Here is an 18,040-nt window from a genome sequence, read left to right on the forward strand (position 1 = left end):
TTATAACCATTAATAAATGGTACGTTTCGAACCGGTAATTTTTCTAAGATTGCATCCAAGATCATTCCAATTTGTAGCAAAATCACACTCTCACAACTGCCATCAGCTCTGGTGAATATCATTGACAACTTCTTAAATTCTTTATCCTTTGTGGCAGGTTACGATTTTTTTTTTCTTGAGAAATAAAAATGTAACATAAAAAATAAAAATTTATTATTTATAAAAAATAAAAATGTAAAAAAAAATAAAAATTCACACTGTGAATGCAAGTCACCTAGTATTTCACATCCTAAGGGAATAGCGCTATTAAACACATTTACTACTTCATTAATTATTCAGACTATCACTCCTACTCCATCACTAAAATGTATAGTAAATCTTTAACATAAATCCAGGGAAACTCCTTCAAACTGTATAAATAAACCAAATATTGTTTAAAATATAAACATCTGTTAGAAATGAAATGGACATGGAATGAGCATGTGTGATGAATCTTAAGTAAGACATCAATTCCATGTTAATACTTTTTAAAAAATTTGTTTGATTCTGCAAAATAATATTTTACATTTTTAAAAATTCTCTTTAATAATTACTTGTAGTCCTAGCTCACTTATTCTCCCTTTGCACCTTGGAATATTTCACTTTTGTGTGGCAGCAACATTATTTCTGGATAGGGGCTGGGTGAATTTTAGATTATTTTAGATTTTTTAATGAGTTCTAATAATATTACTGATGCCACCACTTTTCAACTAGCTAAGTAAATGTTTAACAGGGTTAATAGGGATAACTGAAATCCATACATAGGCGCACAGTTTTTCCAATTTCTTTTTCTTGCTTATTTCAAATGATAGCTTCTAGCATAGGGGAAATGATTGAGCAAAATAATGCCTCCTTTCTCTTCCTGACTCTGGCTTCAAGTAAAGGTGCTAATGAGAACTGTGGAGGAGTGAGCCCCTAAAATAGAGTCAGGAAAGAGGCAGGAGCCAACCAGGATGGCACTTGGAAAAAGTTATGAGCAAAGACATGTTTAAATTGGAATTGTATTAGAAAATTCTAAAAATGTTTGTGAGGATACAAATTGTATAAGACACAAAGTATTTCTGAGAAAGAAATATAGAGAAAAGTCAAAAAGGGAGGTTGTGACCTGCCTGTTACCTATTTCAACATGCATTTACTCAGAATTCACCTGTACCAAACACTGAGTATTAATATAAAGTCAGAATGATAATATTGGGCTTCAGATCTAGCCTGCGCTACTAATAAGTTACAACAAGTATTATGATGGGTAGGAGAAACCAGTACATTCTTATCCTATAAAATTAAACAATAATTAAAGTAAGTAAGGTGTTAATAGATGTTTTATCACCAGGATATTCCATATCAAATGTGAAAAAAGCAATCATGACTGTGAAGTAATTTCCCAGGAAGAAAAAAATAATTAAACACTAAGAAAGCTAGAGAAGGAAGTATTTATCATTCACATTTCTTATACCATGATTAAAATATATTATCAAAAATAGAAAGCAAATATATTTCATCCAAAGTATAAAAATTATAGCTAAAAATAATATAATGTAATGTATCTATCAAAACCAAGTGATAATTTTAAAACAATATAAATGCTTGGAAATTGGATACTCAGTAATGCCATTTGAGGTATTTTGCATGGTGCAAACATCCAACTTTTTAAAAATGTTATGTTAATCTAGTGTATTATGTGTCTGAAACCAATCGCAAACTAGCCTTTGACAGACATACAATATAGAAGGAAACAAATATCTCAAAATCAGTATCTTTTTATTTTTGTATTTTGCATAGCAAAAGAAAGTGGCAAGTGTGATTCCAGAATGAGGAAAGAGAAACATTTCAAGGCAAAGCAGTCAGTTACAATACCACAGGTTTTCTTTCCTTACCTATTTGGCCATAAACTCTATTAGGCATACTAGCCCAATTCACATGCAACCACAAAACTGTCTGAGATCTGAGTGTACTGTATGACTTGTTTTGTTGTTTTACTTTTTTTGTTTTGTCTTTTTCTGATAGTGATGGCATTCCCTGTCCTTTTTTCTTTCTAAAATTGTAAGCTTCACAGTTAGTTTAAAAATGTTAGTGCCATTGCTAGCTGCTATTTCAGTTTCTGAGCATCCAGATGAGCAAAGAGAATATGTTTCTTCCATGTCACCAGTTTTATTCCATAAAAAGAAAAATGGGGTTCTTAAATATTCACATCTTTTCAAATATCATGAGTTTCATCCTATTTCCAATTCTCATTTACTCAAGCCCAACTCCTACAAACATCCCCTAAGCATGTACTATTTTTGATTTCCCTGTTCTAAATTATCTCACAAATCACAAATGTTTTTTATACAGTTCTTTTTTGATCACATTTCTTTCCTCAGCATCTCCATCGCCTTCCTCTAATTCTTCATTCACTTTAGCCTTTGAGTCCATTTCCAAGCTGCATAAGAACAATATATCTGGGCTTAACTTTTGTCACTTTATCACATGACCAAGATGTTCTGTAAATCATCTTGTCTCCCCGTGGCTCCTTTCTATACAGTGTTATCTGCTGCCTTCTCATCATTAGAAATATTGTTCTCTTGGTCTCTATTGACATCCTATCCACTCTTTCAAGCTTAACTGAGTACAACTCTGCAAGCTATCTCCAACATTATAACACAGGAAACTCGACATATATGAAGCTTAATTTCTTACTGTTTAATACTGAATTTAAATGCCCCTGTCTCACCGTGATTTCTGTACCTTGGTTAATGGTGCCATTAGAAACAAGCCTCCCAGGAAAAAATTCTGAAAAAAAAAACAAAAAAAAAATCCAGTCTTCTTTCTCTTCTATAAATCAATTCTGGTCCATGATTTCTCCCCTTTGTTTTTTGTTGTTGTTGTTGTGTGTGTGTGTGAGTATCATTTGAATATGTGCCTTCCTGTGCTTACCTACAAATTCTGTCTTAGGTCAGATGTTTATCAATTTTCACTAAGTTTACTATATAACAAAAGAAAAGACTCTCCACTGCCCACCAATTCCATCCACTCAGTGGCCACCAGAATTAACATCAATATCTGGGTGTCTTATAAGCAAATTATATTCAACATGTTTCAAAATAAATTCACTACCCATCACTCCTTTAAAGTTTGTCTCCTTCTCTATTCTCTCCCCATTTTAATGATAGCCTAATGAATCTAGTTATGCAAGCCAGTGACCTGGGATCACTGGTATGCTGGAGCCAGCTACTTAATGGCTTGTGAGAGCCAATTGTGTGTATCTCTTTCCAACATTGTACTCAATGACATCATGTTGGCAGCTTGAATTCGGCTTTCACGGGAATATTTATACCACTAGAAATTGGCAAATGCTGTCATTTGGCACTTTGATTTTTGTTCTTGTTTTCAGGAAGTCAATTTACCAGCATGTCACTGCCTGGGAACATCCTCCATGACAGTCATTCTTCTTTTCCATTTTTTTTTTTTTTGCAAAGTGCCAGGTTTTTAAAGACTTTAACTTATGTCTGTTTAACCGTTTTATTCAGATACATCCATTTATCCTCAAGGATCATCACTGAAATAATTTCCTCATAATTTATTTTCTTTCTTCCTTGGAATAGTTCTGCAACACTGCTACCAAAATGATCTTTCTGTAATGAAAATCTGATCCTATAATTTTACGTATCATAGGATTATATAGGTTTATACTATACTATGTTATATTATATCATATTATATTTATTATAACATTAGTTACAAAATAATGTAACTCCAAAATACTGGAGAATAGAGTACAAATTCCCAAACACACTGTGGAAGGCTTCCATTTGTGATCTGTGATCTTTACCTATTGGTCCAAACTTCTCTTCTCCTGCTTGGTGTTAGATATCCAAATGACATACCTATGAATTATTTTCAGCTCCCTTAGGTTAAATCAGTTCATTGCTTATAGTTTGTAATGCTGCGCATTATCATTTCAATATTCATTTTCCAAGCTCAGAATGCCTTACTTATCCAAAATCTAACTGTAAAATTTCATCTGCCAAACCATTCCAGATATTTTCAGATATTCTCATTCCATTGTTGTCTTGTAAATAAAAATCATATTACTACTAAAGTAAAGCCTTTGTCACATTAAAGTACATATGGAGATTCATCTTTTTATTCAGTTTTGCGTTCTTGGAAGCAGTCCTAACCATGGTGACTGATTGACCCATAGTAGTTGCTTAACTACATAAAAAAATAAAAAGAAGGAATAATCTGTGGATTACATTTAAAAATCAGTCATAAATGACAAAGATCTCTTATACTCCTGCTTCTCTTCAATTCAAGTCAAGGAGTCCCTTCTGAGTGCCTATTACTACTAAGAACTATGCATCTTGGTTTTAGATCTGTCACAATGTGTCTGCTTGTATTGCTGTTACCTGATTCGAAAATGGAATGTTTGTCACATGTGTGTACATGTAAATTTTTTCTAAGAATTATGGCAACATGTTTGACCTATAAACAATATCTGTTCAATTTTGAAAATATTCTCAAGGTTTGATAGGGCAAATATTGTGCCATAAAGTTTAGGAATAATAGCTAACATGTTTGTACTATGTATTTATCTATCATCTATATGACTAAAGAGAATTCTCACCGCTATTGGCATCTGTGTCTATTCACTTAATCTTCATAATAGGCCTATGAATTTTGCTTACTATCATTATCATCCCTTTTCTATAAATAAATTAGCTAGACAGAAAGAAATTAAGAAAAGATTTCCAATATTACATGGGAAATAAATGAAGAAAACAGAATGTTAACCTAGGCGGTCTGACTGTGGAGTCTCTGCCTTTAACTACTATATAGTAGGTGGATGACTCAGTAGCTGATAAAATAACCCAAGCATTATAAAGAAATGTACAGAAATTGGTCTTCCTTTAAAAATTTTAATTACCACAATATTTTTTTCCGTATTATAAATACAAAACAAAACCAATTTTTGTCTGAGTTACAGAAAGCACTGTAGGATTTGCGTCTACTCTTTATCCCACTTCATGATGGGTGAAAGGTGGTAGCTGGAAAAAAGTGTATGTCTGTAAGGGAGTATATATTTATGGAATATCCTGAAGGTTGAAAAATAATAATTATCCTTTAAAAACTATGTGAAATCATTAGGGTCAAATGGCATTTAAATGTTAAGTAAAATTGTTGAACATGACAAAAAGAAAAGGAAAAGCGGCTTTTAATTTATAGCGATTATTTTCACCTCATGGAAGTCTGAGTAAGTTGAACTCTTTGGGGGAAAAAATGTTTTTCTTTATAAACTCTCAGTGCAACACTTTTCTAAATCAGAAATATTTTGTTCCAGAAATAGTGTTAATCTGTTTTAAATGCACTCTTTAAACATGTGAATTTTGCTGATTTTATATTTGAAATACGGCACAGCTCATGCAAGTATTAATTGATTTATAGCTCGCTCAGTTGACTATGATTTCATGGAGCGCAAAAGTACTTACAGTAAGTGTTACAACCTCCCAGGGGAGAGTCCAAAATGTTGAGAAAAGGAGCATTGAGCAAAATAGCTTCTGGAGAAATATTAACCAATTTCTGACTAGCTTTTAATGTGCCTGGGGGGACCTTTTGTTTTGCAGATTATCTTACTGTTTTTGCTGTCATAGAGGACTTTAGCTGGGCATGGAATGTGTTTGCATTACAGCAAAAAAAAAAAAAAAAAAAAAAAGAAAAAGAAAAAATGTTAAATAAATGGAACTGTAAAATATTGAGATACGAAAGAGGCAGGCAGCCAAGCGAATACCATTTATATCAGTCTCCTCTTCCCCTATGTGCTGTACTACCACGTTCCTTCACTGACTTTTCCCCTTCCCTTTTCACCATCCCTCAGCTTGCTGGGCTGGAAAGATAAGGACCCATTTCCTTAGGGGAATCAGTTCTTGCAACAGTTAATCGACCACCAAGTGCTGAAGCATCCAAGGGAAGGCGGCTGTACATCTGGAAAGAACAATCTGCCTCTCAAGAGGCATGGATTTCGAGAGATATTTGGAAGTTTATTGATTCCAAGAGAGTTGAAATCGTGGACATACATGCTGTTTTCTCAGAGGAGTTTATCAGAGCACACTATCACCTTTCCGCGTTCTGTGTCTCTGCTTTGGGTAACAAGAGAAAGTCACTGCTATAGTTTGAACGTTGCACTGGGATAACAAATATCACACAGGAGTTTTTAAAAAGCAGAATTATTGAAGGTTCAATACTTTGAATTCAGGGTAGCCAAAGTCCTAGCTTGGGGTGTACTTTGGGGTAAATTTGTTTGACACTTTGTGTTGCTTTACATTGCTCTTCTTTTGGATGTCTGTTTGTAACAATTAGTTCATTTTATTTTAACAATCTGGGCCAAAATTTCTAGAACCTTTTGCTAGTTATTGAGGGGTGGGGGCAGCCTTCTCCCTAATTTGGAGAAAGAGTTTATTCTCAGACTCCAGATGGTCGTTTTGGAAATTCTGTTGTGACCAGAAGTGGAGAAGTGTGATTGTCACTGTGATAGCTGCTAAAGAATTTGTTAAGTATTAAGATAAAGTAATATATATAGTTTTTTGTTGTCTTATGGTTCTGGGGTATTTTTCTCTTTTCTTATACTTTAGACCATTATGATTTTACTCTCAGTTGATATATAAACTCACAAATCTGGGAAACAATATTTGATTTAATTTTCTATCTGTGGCGGGAAGAGAGGTGGAGTCTGGAATATATAGGGTGAATCCAGCAAGAGAGAAATATATCAAATATTAATATGTGACATAAGACCATGTGGCTAATGTTACATGTCATTTAAACATGCTAGGAAAAAAAAAAGAGATGGAATTGGTTTCAGTCCCATTTTGTTTTGCAGCTCACTTGCAATATGTGGTATCTGGCCAGCTGTCTAAGCCTTTTATATTTTTATTCATGACATCCTATTCATTACATCCTGTATTTTAAAATAAAGCTAGTTTAATGAAGTTTTCAAAGAAAAATTTAAAAATATTTTCTAATGGCAAAGGAAATGTTCTGTGTAGGTTTTGTTATTTTTGTTTTTCATCCAATCTAATTTAGAGAATCAATTTTTAGCTACTGGTTTGGAGAATATTTAGCTAAGATTTCTTTTCTCTTCTGTTTTATGTAGACCAATCTGCGAGTTTTGTAATTTTATTTTTTCTTTTACACTGGGTTTTTAATTTTAAATCCCCACTTTCATACATATATGATCTCTCTATTTTGCATCCGGTAAAATATACAGACATACACACACACACACACACACACACACACACACACACACACACCATTCAACTGTCTAACTCTTTCTACAACTCTTTTCTCTTTCTTGCTTATGCATTGTTTATGACAGGAAGATAGATTGTTAATGCTTAATTTTGAATATTGTTTCATTTTTGAAGCAATATTCAAAAAGTGTGACCTTACCAGAAAAATCTATTTCCAATATAGTTTCTATGCCATTCAGTGTAAGTATTCAGCAATTACAAGGCATGGTTTTTCACTTAGTCTCTTGGAAGCTAGGGAGAGAATTGTTTTTCTACATGCTGATGAACAAATAAATAAATGTCTTCTGAGGTCATCAAAAAACAGTTTCCTCTTTTGGTTTTTAACTTGTTCCTTCATGAATTCTGTTCTCCATCTTCATTTAAATGATTGTAAAATAACCTGTTATGTAGTATAAATCATCTTTTACTTAAGGCATTATTCTCTGTGTTGGATATTTAAGAAATTTTAAGGTTTTATCCTTAGATACATAATATGATAACAGAAAAATTTATAGAATAATATTTGTCAATATCTGATTCATTATTTTTGATAATTTGTAATATGTAAAAGTTTTTTTATTCAAAAGAGAAAGCATTTTCTAAATGTCATTCTTTGTTTTTTAATTCTATAATTAGTATCTTCTTTTTAAATGATACCATTTTGGTTTCATGGAAACTGTCTTGAATTTGTTATATAAAGCTTATTTAAGATCTGTGACAATTTTTTTTAATTTTAATTGATGAAGAAGTTTAAGTTTCACAGTAAAATTGAGCAGAAAATGCAGAAAGTTTCCAAATGCTCCCTGCCCTCTCACACAGTTAGCCACCTTCTCCACCGTCATCCAGCCCCAAAGCGGTACATTCGTTATCATCATTGAGTTTGTAGTGACATGTCATTGACACCTGAAAAGCATACTTTACATTAAGGTTTCCTCTTGGCATTTTACATTTTGTAGGTTTTGGCAAATGTATAATGACATGTATCCACCACTGTATCATCATATGGAATAACTTTGCTGTCCTAAAAATCCACTGTGCTCTACCTATTTATCCTCCTCCCCAAACCCTGCCAAACACTGATCATTTTTCTCTCTCCATAGATTTGGCTTTTCTAGGATGTCACATAGTTGAAATAATATAGAACGTAGCCTCCCAGAGTTGCTTCTATCACTTCATCATATGCATTTAGGGCTTTTCCGTGTATTTTTATAGCTTGGTAGTACATTTCTTTTAAGAATTGAATACTATTTCATTGTCTAGATATGATACAGTTTGTTATCCATTCAGTTATTGAAGAATATCTTCGTTGTTTCCAGGTTTTGGCAATTATGAATAAAGCGTCTATAAACATCTGTGTGCAGGTTTTGTGTAGATATAATTTTTCAACTTATTTGGGTAAACTCTGGGACCGTAATTGCTGGATCTTATGAGGGTATATTTACTTTTGTGAGAATCTGCCAAACTGTCTTCAAAGGTGGCTCCACCAGTTTGCATCACCATCAGCAATGAATGAGAGTTCTTGTTACTTACATCCTCACCGGTATTTGATGTTGTCATTGTTTTGAATTTTTGCCATTCTAATGGGTAGGCAGTGGTCAATTTCCTTTTAAGGTAACTTTCACACCTGATTGCATTTTAATTCTGAAGTCTGTAATTCATCTCTATTATGGAAATACTTCCATTATTAATAGTGTCAAACTCATGTTGGTAATTATATTGTCCCTTCCATTTTCCTCATTTTTATAGCCCCGGAATATATCTAACTTATCTTTTTATCTCTTGAAGTCTTAATAGCATGTCTTGCATATATATAGTAGTTTTCAATGTGGAAAGAAAACAGTTCTCCAAAATCCACATAGTTCCTGAAATAGTTTAAGAAGAAGCGCTAAAGAAGCACTAAAATACCAACATGAATGTGTACCCAAAATAAACTTTGAATCTTATTTTTATTGTTTTTAAAACATTATCTAGCTCATATTATGTGGCTAACACTCTATATTACTTTCAGACACATTTTCAAAAACATATTTTTACATTTAGTCTTCTTTGAAATGCATTCATCAGTCTTATTATCATTACTATTGGCCTGAACGTGTTCCCCCAAAATTTATATGTTAAAACTTAACCACCAATATGAGAGTACCAAGAAGCAGGACTCTAGGAGGTAACTAGATCATGAAGGTCCCAACCTTATGAATGGGATTAATGCCCGTATAAAAGAGACTTCACAATCATTTGTTTCACTTGCCTTCCTGCCTTCCACCATTTGAGAATGCAGCAACAAGACTCCCATTTCAAGGCACCCTCCTGGAAGCAGAGACTGAGCTTCACCAGACAATGAATCTGCCACAGCCTTGATCTTGGACTTCCCAACCTTCAGAACTGTGATAAAAACATTTCTGTTACTTTAAAAATTACCCATTTTGTGAGATTGTGGTATCATAGCAGGAATGATCTAAGATAATCACCGTTTTTAAATCAAGGACATGAAGTACCTAACATTTAAGTGTGTCTTAACATCAAATAATAATTCAAACCCAGTACATTTGAGTCTAAGATGAAAGTGTCTTTTTGTTCCCAGTGGACTATGCCTAGATTGTTTTTCAAATATTTTATTCTAAAAAGCAAAGCAACCATATCAAAGCAACAATTATATTGTTTGTTTATTTCAATTATTAATATTATTATTTTTAAATGGTAGAGGCAGAAAAATAATTTGCATAATAACAGAACAGATATAACAAAGATGGAGATCTTAATATAGTTTTGACAATTCAATTTTTACATAATTTGGTGTTTTTGGTGATGCATTCTAAGATCGCTACCACTTAGAAGACTAAAAGCTATAAGTGAGAACTGCTATCAAAGATCTGCTACTATTGGGGAGTTTGTTGTGGAATGCTAACTTGAAAGCTTAAAAGTTCTAGGCCAAATTCTGATTTAGAGTAAAAAATATGTATTAATTTTCTTCACTTTTTGTTAGTTGGTTAATTGAATCAAGCCTTCAATTGAATACCTTAACACAGGATGAGGTATGCCAAATGTTAAATAATAATTATTTTAGTTTATATTTCATATTTTATACATTTTTATTAAGGGAAATCCTGATTCTGGACTCCATGGCTACAGATCTTTAAGAGAACAAATGTTGTTACAAGCCATTGACTTTGTCATAATTTATTACAGCAGCCTGTGGAATCTAATGGACTATGTTTATACCGTTTTTACATTTCCCAGTCTTTTATGCAGGGCACCAGTTATCCATAACCCTAAGGACAAAGATTTGTGGAAATCATTGAATCTGATTTTGAAAAGTAAATGAGTTTGTTTCTCACCATTAAACAAAACTTATCAGATGAAATATATAATATTATATAATTTACATATTCTAATTATTTCAAAAGCAGTCTTTAGCAAGAAAATGTGATCAAGCTGTCAGCTGTAAACCAATATGTTGGGTCTTGTTCATGAGGCAAATGAAATATGCTTTGCACAGAGGAGAGAAGAATGAAGCATGAATCCTTCGCGTAGACAAAACTTCATTGCCCAGACCATAAAACAGTCAAAAACAAAAACAATGGCTTAATCAATAAATTCTAGACTGTCTTGCACATAATGCTACTTAACAAATAGTTTTTAAGGATAAAAAAGCAGGGAGAGAGGAAGTAAGGAAAGAAGAAAAGGAGTAAGTAAAAAGAAGAAAGAATAAAAGGAAACAAGACATATTTTATAATCCATAACATAGCCTCCATTAGAGAAAAATGTTGCCAAGAGCTGAGTATAAAAATTATACCATAATAAAGCTTAAAGCAAAATCCTGCAAGCCAATATAGACCCTTGACTAATGCTTTAGCTTTCTAATTCTTTTCATCTCACTATTGGGCCACAGGAGATTGGGGGGAATGGAAACAATCTTTTTTTTTTGTTTCTTCCCCTATGTCCACATAGGAGACCATTTCTAACAATAACAATAATAATAACAGCAATTATAGTTCAGGTTTAAGTTATATTAATGAATAATAATAATGATGATGATATATTTGTATAGCGATTCATAAAATTCTTAGTGCCCTCTCAGGCATAAACATATGAAATGACCTATGTAAAGAATTGGCACAATCTGTGTCCTCAGGTGGTCCCTGTTCAGTCTCCAGAAATCATTGCCTCTCCCATGGCAATTCATTTCCTCTTTTGGGTGGTGTGATTCTTTGCCTTCACACTGCATTTCATTGCACTAACTCAAATGGCTCAACCATGTCTGAAGTCGCATGGGGAAAGCTCTGTGAGCTAACACGGATTTTTGCTCGCATGTAGAAAACTTACTTCCCTGGGACAAAATCACAGATGCCCAAATGTTCAGAACTCCGACTTTTCCCAGGAGGGTTGGCTCATACCTCGTGAAGACAACCTCCGGGCAGAGGGCCTATTGTAATGTCTGCTTTTGCTCACACTGCAGTTTTAAGCTCTAATTTTACCCTGTCTACTATAAATGCCATTTGACCACCTCTGAGTGAGCAGTGCTCCTATGGTTATTGCATAATTCTGAATTTTATTTACAAATAAAAGTAATAGTGTAAATCGAATGATTTTTGCAATTATCTAAATGGACTATTGCCTCATAGTAGAAAACCAGAAAATTCACGCAGCCAGATCCCTGTCCACTAAATCATATAATCTTTTTTTTTTTTTTTTTTTTTTAATTGGAAACTTTATCCCAATCCTTGTTTTAGCCGTATGCTGACATAGATGAGGAGTGCTTGGTACAAATACCTTTGCTCACTATGTAGGGGGAAAGACATACATCCTTAGGGAGGATACAGATGTTGGTGAGATTGATGTGTTTTTTGCATAAAAAATACAGAAATTATCAAACTCTTGCAGTCAGGAGCCAGAGAAAAACTGTTGAGTTTTATTGGTTAAACCAAAACTATTACTGGAACAGCAAAAATCCAACATAGTGATATCCAGCTTACCCCTACCAAATGGGTCAGCTATCTAGAACATTCCTATGAAGTTGTTTCTAAGAAATTAGAAGCCTGGAATATTTTGAGTGGTCTGAAACATTTTCCTCCACAAAGCAGATGCCCGTTTTATTAGTTTTTCAACTCCATTGTGATGATACATTTCTTTGTTTTATACTGAAACTGTTGTGCTCCTTTTCAGACAGCCCCTGTAATTCTATTAGAATATAGTCTCCACAAAGACAGGTAAGTGGTCTATTTTGTTTACAGCTGCATCCTCAGGGGTTAGAACAGTGCTTGATATACAATAGGATTTGAATACATGCATGTGGAAGAAATGACTTCCGTCAGGACTAAGGTACTTACACAAAAGTACTTAAAGCAGGGCGCGGTGGCTCACGCCTGTAATCCCACCACTTTGGGAGGCCGAGGCGGGCAGATCACCTGAGGTCGGGAGTTGGAGCCCTGCTTGGCCAACATGGAGAAACCTCCTCTCTACTAAAAATACAAAATTCGCTGGTTGTGGTGGCGCCTGCCTGTAATCGCAGCTACTCGAGAGGCTGAGGCAGGAGAATCACTTGAACCCGGGAGGCGGAGGTTGCGGTGAGCCGAGATTGCGCCATCGCACTCCAGCCTGGGCAACAAAAGCGAAACTCCGTCTTAAAAAAAAGTAGTTACATAAAGCCTTACACAAATTTTGGATAACTGATACTTATCCTAAAATACATACTTGGCTCACTCTTTAGAACAGACTATAACAACATCCACAGTGAAATCTGAAAAAGTTGATGCTGTAGTTCACATTATTTCTTTTCATAATTCTAAAAAGAAGCACTTTCTTTATACTTCTTATTGGCTCAGCACTGTGTATGTTGCTATGATGGATGCAAAAGAAGTCTTAAACCACATTCCTGAAAGGTGCAGCTTCTATTCTAATTGGAAGGCAAAAATAAAATACAACGAAATGGCATAAAATTTTCAATAAATGCTTAAGGTGAGGCATAGTGTAGTTATTGTCATATAATTAGTTTATAACTGTTCTATCTTTAGCTTTAAACCTTTAACTGCAGGTCTTTCACCTACCTCAACTCCACCAAAGGGAAAAAACAAAAGCAAAAACACAACCCTCTTATTCTAAATAGACATTTCCTTGCCTATACCACTCTTCACTTACATAACGCCTTCCTTCTGTCTTTTGATTGCTAGATCACTTAAAACCTAGCATTGCTCACTGCACTCATGACTTAATCTCTAGTTGCTTCCTCTTTTCCCCATTGGTTTGTGCTCAGTCATGACTTTCTGATGACAATTTTTTTTTTTTTTTTTTTTTTTTGAGACGGAGTCTCGCTCTGTCGCCCAGGCTGGAGTGCAGTGGCCGGATCTCAGCTCACTGCAGGCTCCGCCTCCCGGGTTCACGCCATTCTCCTGCCTCAGCCTCCGAGTAGCTGGGACTACAGGCGCCCGCCACCTCGCCCGGCTAGTTTTTTGTATTTTTTAGTAGAGACGGGGTTTCACCGCGTTAGCCAGGATGGTCTCGATCTCCTGACCTGGTGATCCGCCCGTCTCGGCCTCCCAAAGTGCTGGGATTACAGGCTTGAGCCACTGCGCCCGGCCCTCTAATGACAAATTTAAGGGACCTCTTCTCGCTGACCACTGAGTCATTCAAATTATCCTTTCCCAAGTTTTCTGAGATCATGCTTTGTCTTAATTCTTCATCTACTTCTCTGAGTTCCCCTTGTCATGCATCCCCTTTTATGAGTTACTTTTCCTCCTATGTGTGTCCTCTAGAAACACCATCTTTCTAGCAGTCTTTGTCTGTGAGCTCTTTAGTAGAGGAAGACCTTCTCTTTCTTTGACTTGAAAATGCCCCCCACATACACACACATACGCATACGTTTTTCTTGTTAATTTGATTTTCCTATCTGATAAACTATTGGTTTCTCCGTTGTTTTCAACACCAGCTAGGTAACTCAAAACATCTACATAACTGAAAAAATAAAACTCTTTTATCGAAGAATTTCCTGAATACCAAATTAAATGAAGAAATAAAAGGGGGGAGAAGGAAAAAATAAATAGTAGAAAAGGAAGAAAAGAATAGAAAGCCACCTTTATAAGGATAATCATGTAGTTTGTTTTCTGAATGCTCTGCATGGCTGTCTGTTTGCTTTATAAAATTAAAAGAATAAGAAGCAGGCAGTCTTTACAATGTTCATAACTTTTTAGGCATTTAATGTGTGCAAATTCTTCTAAAAGGCACAGTCAGTTATTAAGGGTTAAAATAAAACTCTTACTACCCACTATAAGAGGAAAATACATATGTAGAAAAGCAGAAAATTGAATTATTGATTTGACATTCCCTCAAAAAAAGTTATTCTCTAAAATGTTCCAAGCACATCAATACTTGTCTCTGACTCTGAAAAGGCTTTTTTCATTGTTCTCATAATTTGCATGTTTTACTAAATTTATGAATCCTTTTTTTTTATTATTATACTTTAAGTTCTAGGGTACATGTGCACAAGTGCAGGTATATCTCCTAATGCTATCCTTCCCCCCACCCAATGACAGGCCCTGGTGTGTGATGTTTCCTACCCTGTGTCCAAGTGTTCTCACTGCTCAATTTCCACCTATGAGTGAGAACATGTGGTGTTTGGTTTTTTGTCCTTGCAATAGTTTGCTGAGAATGATGGTTTCCAGCTTCATTCATCCCTACAAAGGACTTGAACTCGTCCTTTTTATGGCTGCATAGTATTCCATGGTGTATATGTGCCATATTTTCTTAATCCAGTCTATCATTGATGGACATTTGGGTTGATTCCAAGTCTTTGCTCTTGTGAACAGTGCTGCAATAAACATAAGTGTGCATGTGTCTTTATAGCAGCAGGATTTATAATCCTTTGGGTATATATCCAGTAATGGGATGGCTGGATCAAATGGTATTTCTAGTTCTAGATCCTTGAGGAACCGCCACACTGTCTTCCACAATGGTTGAACTAGTTGACAGTCCCACCAACTGTGTAAAAGTGTTCCTATTTCTCCACATCTTCTTCCTGAATGAGCAAAACCTGGAAGCATTCCCTTTGAAAACTGGCACAAGACAAGGATGCCCTCTCTCACCACTCCTATTCAACATAGTGTTCGAAGTTCTGGCCAGGATAATCAGGCAGGAGAAAGAAATAAAGGGTATTCATTTAGGAAAAGAGGAAGTCAAATTGTCCCTGTTTGCAGATGACATGATTGTATACTTAGAAAACCCCATCGTCTCAGCCAAAAATCTCCTTGAGCTGATAAGTAACTTCAGCAAAGTCTCAGGATACAAAATCAATGTGCAAAAATCATAAGCATTCTTATACACCAATAACAGACAAACAGACAGCCAAATCATGAGTGAACTCCCATTCACGATTGCTTCAAAGAGAATAAAATGTCTAGGAGTCCAACTTATAAGGGATGTGAAGGACCTCTTCAAAGAGAACTACAAAGCACTGCTCAATGAAATAAAAGAGCACACAAACAAATGGAATAACATTCCATGCTCATGGATAGGAAGAATCAATATCATGAAAATGCCCATACTGCCCAAGGTAATTTACAGATTCAATGCCATCCCCATCAAGCTACCAATAACTTTCTTCACAGAATTGGAAAAAATGACTTTAAAGTTTATGTGGAACCAAAAAAGACCCTGCATTGCCAAGTCAATCCTAAGCCAAAAGAACAAAGCTGGAGGCATCATGCTACCTGACTTCAAACTATTCTACAAGGCTACAGTAACCAAAACAGCATGGTACTGGTACCAAAACAGAGATATAGACCAATGGAACAGAACAGAGCCCTCAGAAATAATACCACACCTCTACAGCCATCTGATCTTTGACAAACCTGACAAAAACTAGAAATGGTGAAAGGATTCCCTGTTTAAGAAATGGTGCTGGGAAAACTGGCTAGCCATATGAATCCTTAATAAAGCTTTTTTTCCACAGAAAAGTAATATTTATTGAATCATATAATTTCTTGGCTTGAAAAGACTTACAGAAAAGTCTTAAGTCTCTGTTTTCTCTCCCCTACTATTCCTAATACCTGAGCTTACATCTTATTACACAACTATAATCCTTGCTGTATGACAAAGAGCTACCTATTGTACTGAAGCCTACTTTTCCCGTATGGAGATCACTTGCCTCACTTCAGCCTGCCCTGCATTCATCTAGAGCCTTGTGCTTTGGCTATGCTGGCCCTGGCCTGCCTCTACCACAGCTTCCACTGAGTAACTCACAGCTTTTCTCCCTCTTCCTACAGCCAGCCACCTCCTGGCACATTCTTTCTTTGAGTTCTCATAACTGCTGATTAGAAACGGAAACTAGTATAAAGCAAAATGCATACAAGCCCCATAGCCATTCACAATAGCAAAAATCCAATAGCCCTATACTAAAGCATTCCATTTTTTAAGACCTTTAGAGAAGAATGGACTTCTATCTTATATCTATACCTGAAGAGTGTCTCATATCCCATAGGAGATGACTTTGCCACATTTCCTTTCTCTATTTTCTTGAATGATTTTTCCCTGGGATATTTACTGGACTTTCCTCTTCATCTATGTTGAATGTTGGTTCAAATGTCACCTACTCCATAAGACCTACTAAAATAGTCTCAGTTGCCCCTTCTGGCATTCCAGATCATACTTACTCTGCTCTGCTTTTATTTATTTTCTCCATAAGAATTAAAAAATTAAAATCTTTTCATATATTAGATAATCTATTCATAATTTTTTTTTTTTTTTTTAATGAGACAGAATCTCACTCTGTTGCCCAGGCTGGAGTACAGTGGCACAATCTCAGCTCGCTGTAACCTCTGCCTCCTGGATTCAAATGGTTCTCCTGCCTCATTCTCCCGAGTAGCTGGGATTACAGGCATTCACCACCACTCTACTTTTTTTGTATTTTTAGTAGGGACGAGGTTTCACCACGTTGGTCAGGCTGGTGTCTAACTCTTGACCTGATGATCCACCCTCCTCAGCCTCCCAAAGTGCTGGGATTACAGGCGTAAACCACCGTGCCTGGCCTGTATTCTTATTTTTAATTCTTCACTATAAAATTTAGCTCCAGTAGAGCGGACACTTTTTGTTTTATAGGATCCCGAACACCAATAACCTGGCAATAATTGGCACTTGAGACTGGTTGATGGGTGCAGCACACCACCATGGCACACGTATACCTATGTAACAAACCTGCACATTCTGCACATGTACCCCAGAACATAAAGTAAAATAAATAAATAAATAAAAAATATCCTATGAATGAATGAATGAAAGAAATGAAAGGAAGGAAAGAAGGTGGGAATCTGGGGAAGGGGACAGAAGGGAAGGAAGGAAAGAGGAAAGGCTAGAAGAAGAGAAGGAGGGAAAGAAGGAACAAAGAATAGCAAGCAAAAGCCAAATAATAATCAGTGATCTTCTCTCGGCAAAGTCAATAAATATTAATTTCAGGTCAGTTCAAGAATTTAGTGACTATCATATTAAATTAAGCATTACTAAGTGTTAGAATATGTAGATAAATGATATATACACCTTCAGTTAAAGGAGCTTGTAATGGTTTTGGAAGACAATCTTCTCTATAAAATGCAGTAAAATATTAGAAAAGTCAGAATATTATTTACTATATAGGCTCTAATAGGTTTGCACTTCAACGTATCCTAGTTGCTTCTAGATGATATAGATAAAGTGAAAGCTAGAATAGGAATGCTGTGTGAAGTGTAAAACCAGCAGCAGGGAGACCAATTGGA

General features: G+C 35.3%; 1 long non-coding RNA gene across 1 annotated transcript in view; it reads left to right on the plus strand.

The window, feature by feature from the left end:
- Positions 1-8,654, plus strand: part of LOC144340969 (uncharacterized) — a 33,700-nt gene extending 25,046 nt beyond the window's left edge. Inside the window, exon 3 of the long non-coding RNA XR_013417506.1 lies at positions 5,891-8,654. This is a non-coding gene — a long non-coding RNA (uncharacterized LOC144340969). The remainder of the gene's footprint in view (positions 1-5,890) is intronic.
- The last annotated feature ends 9,386 nt before the right edge of the window (positions 8,655-18,040 follow it).

This window comes from Macaca mulatta, chromosome 5 (assembly GCF_049350105.2).
Source record: "Macaca mulatta isolate MMU2019108-1 chromosome 5, T2T-MMU8v2.0, whole genome shotgun sequence".
In the NCBI taxonomy this organism is placed as follows: domain Eukaryota; kingdom Metazoa; phylum Chordata; class Mammalia; order Primates; family Cercopithecidae; genus Macaca; species Macaca mulatta.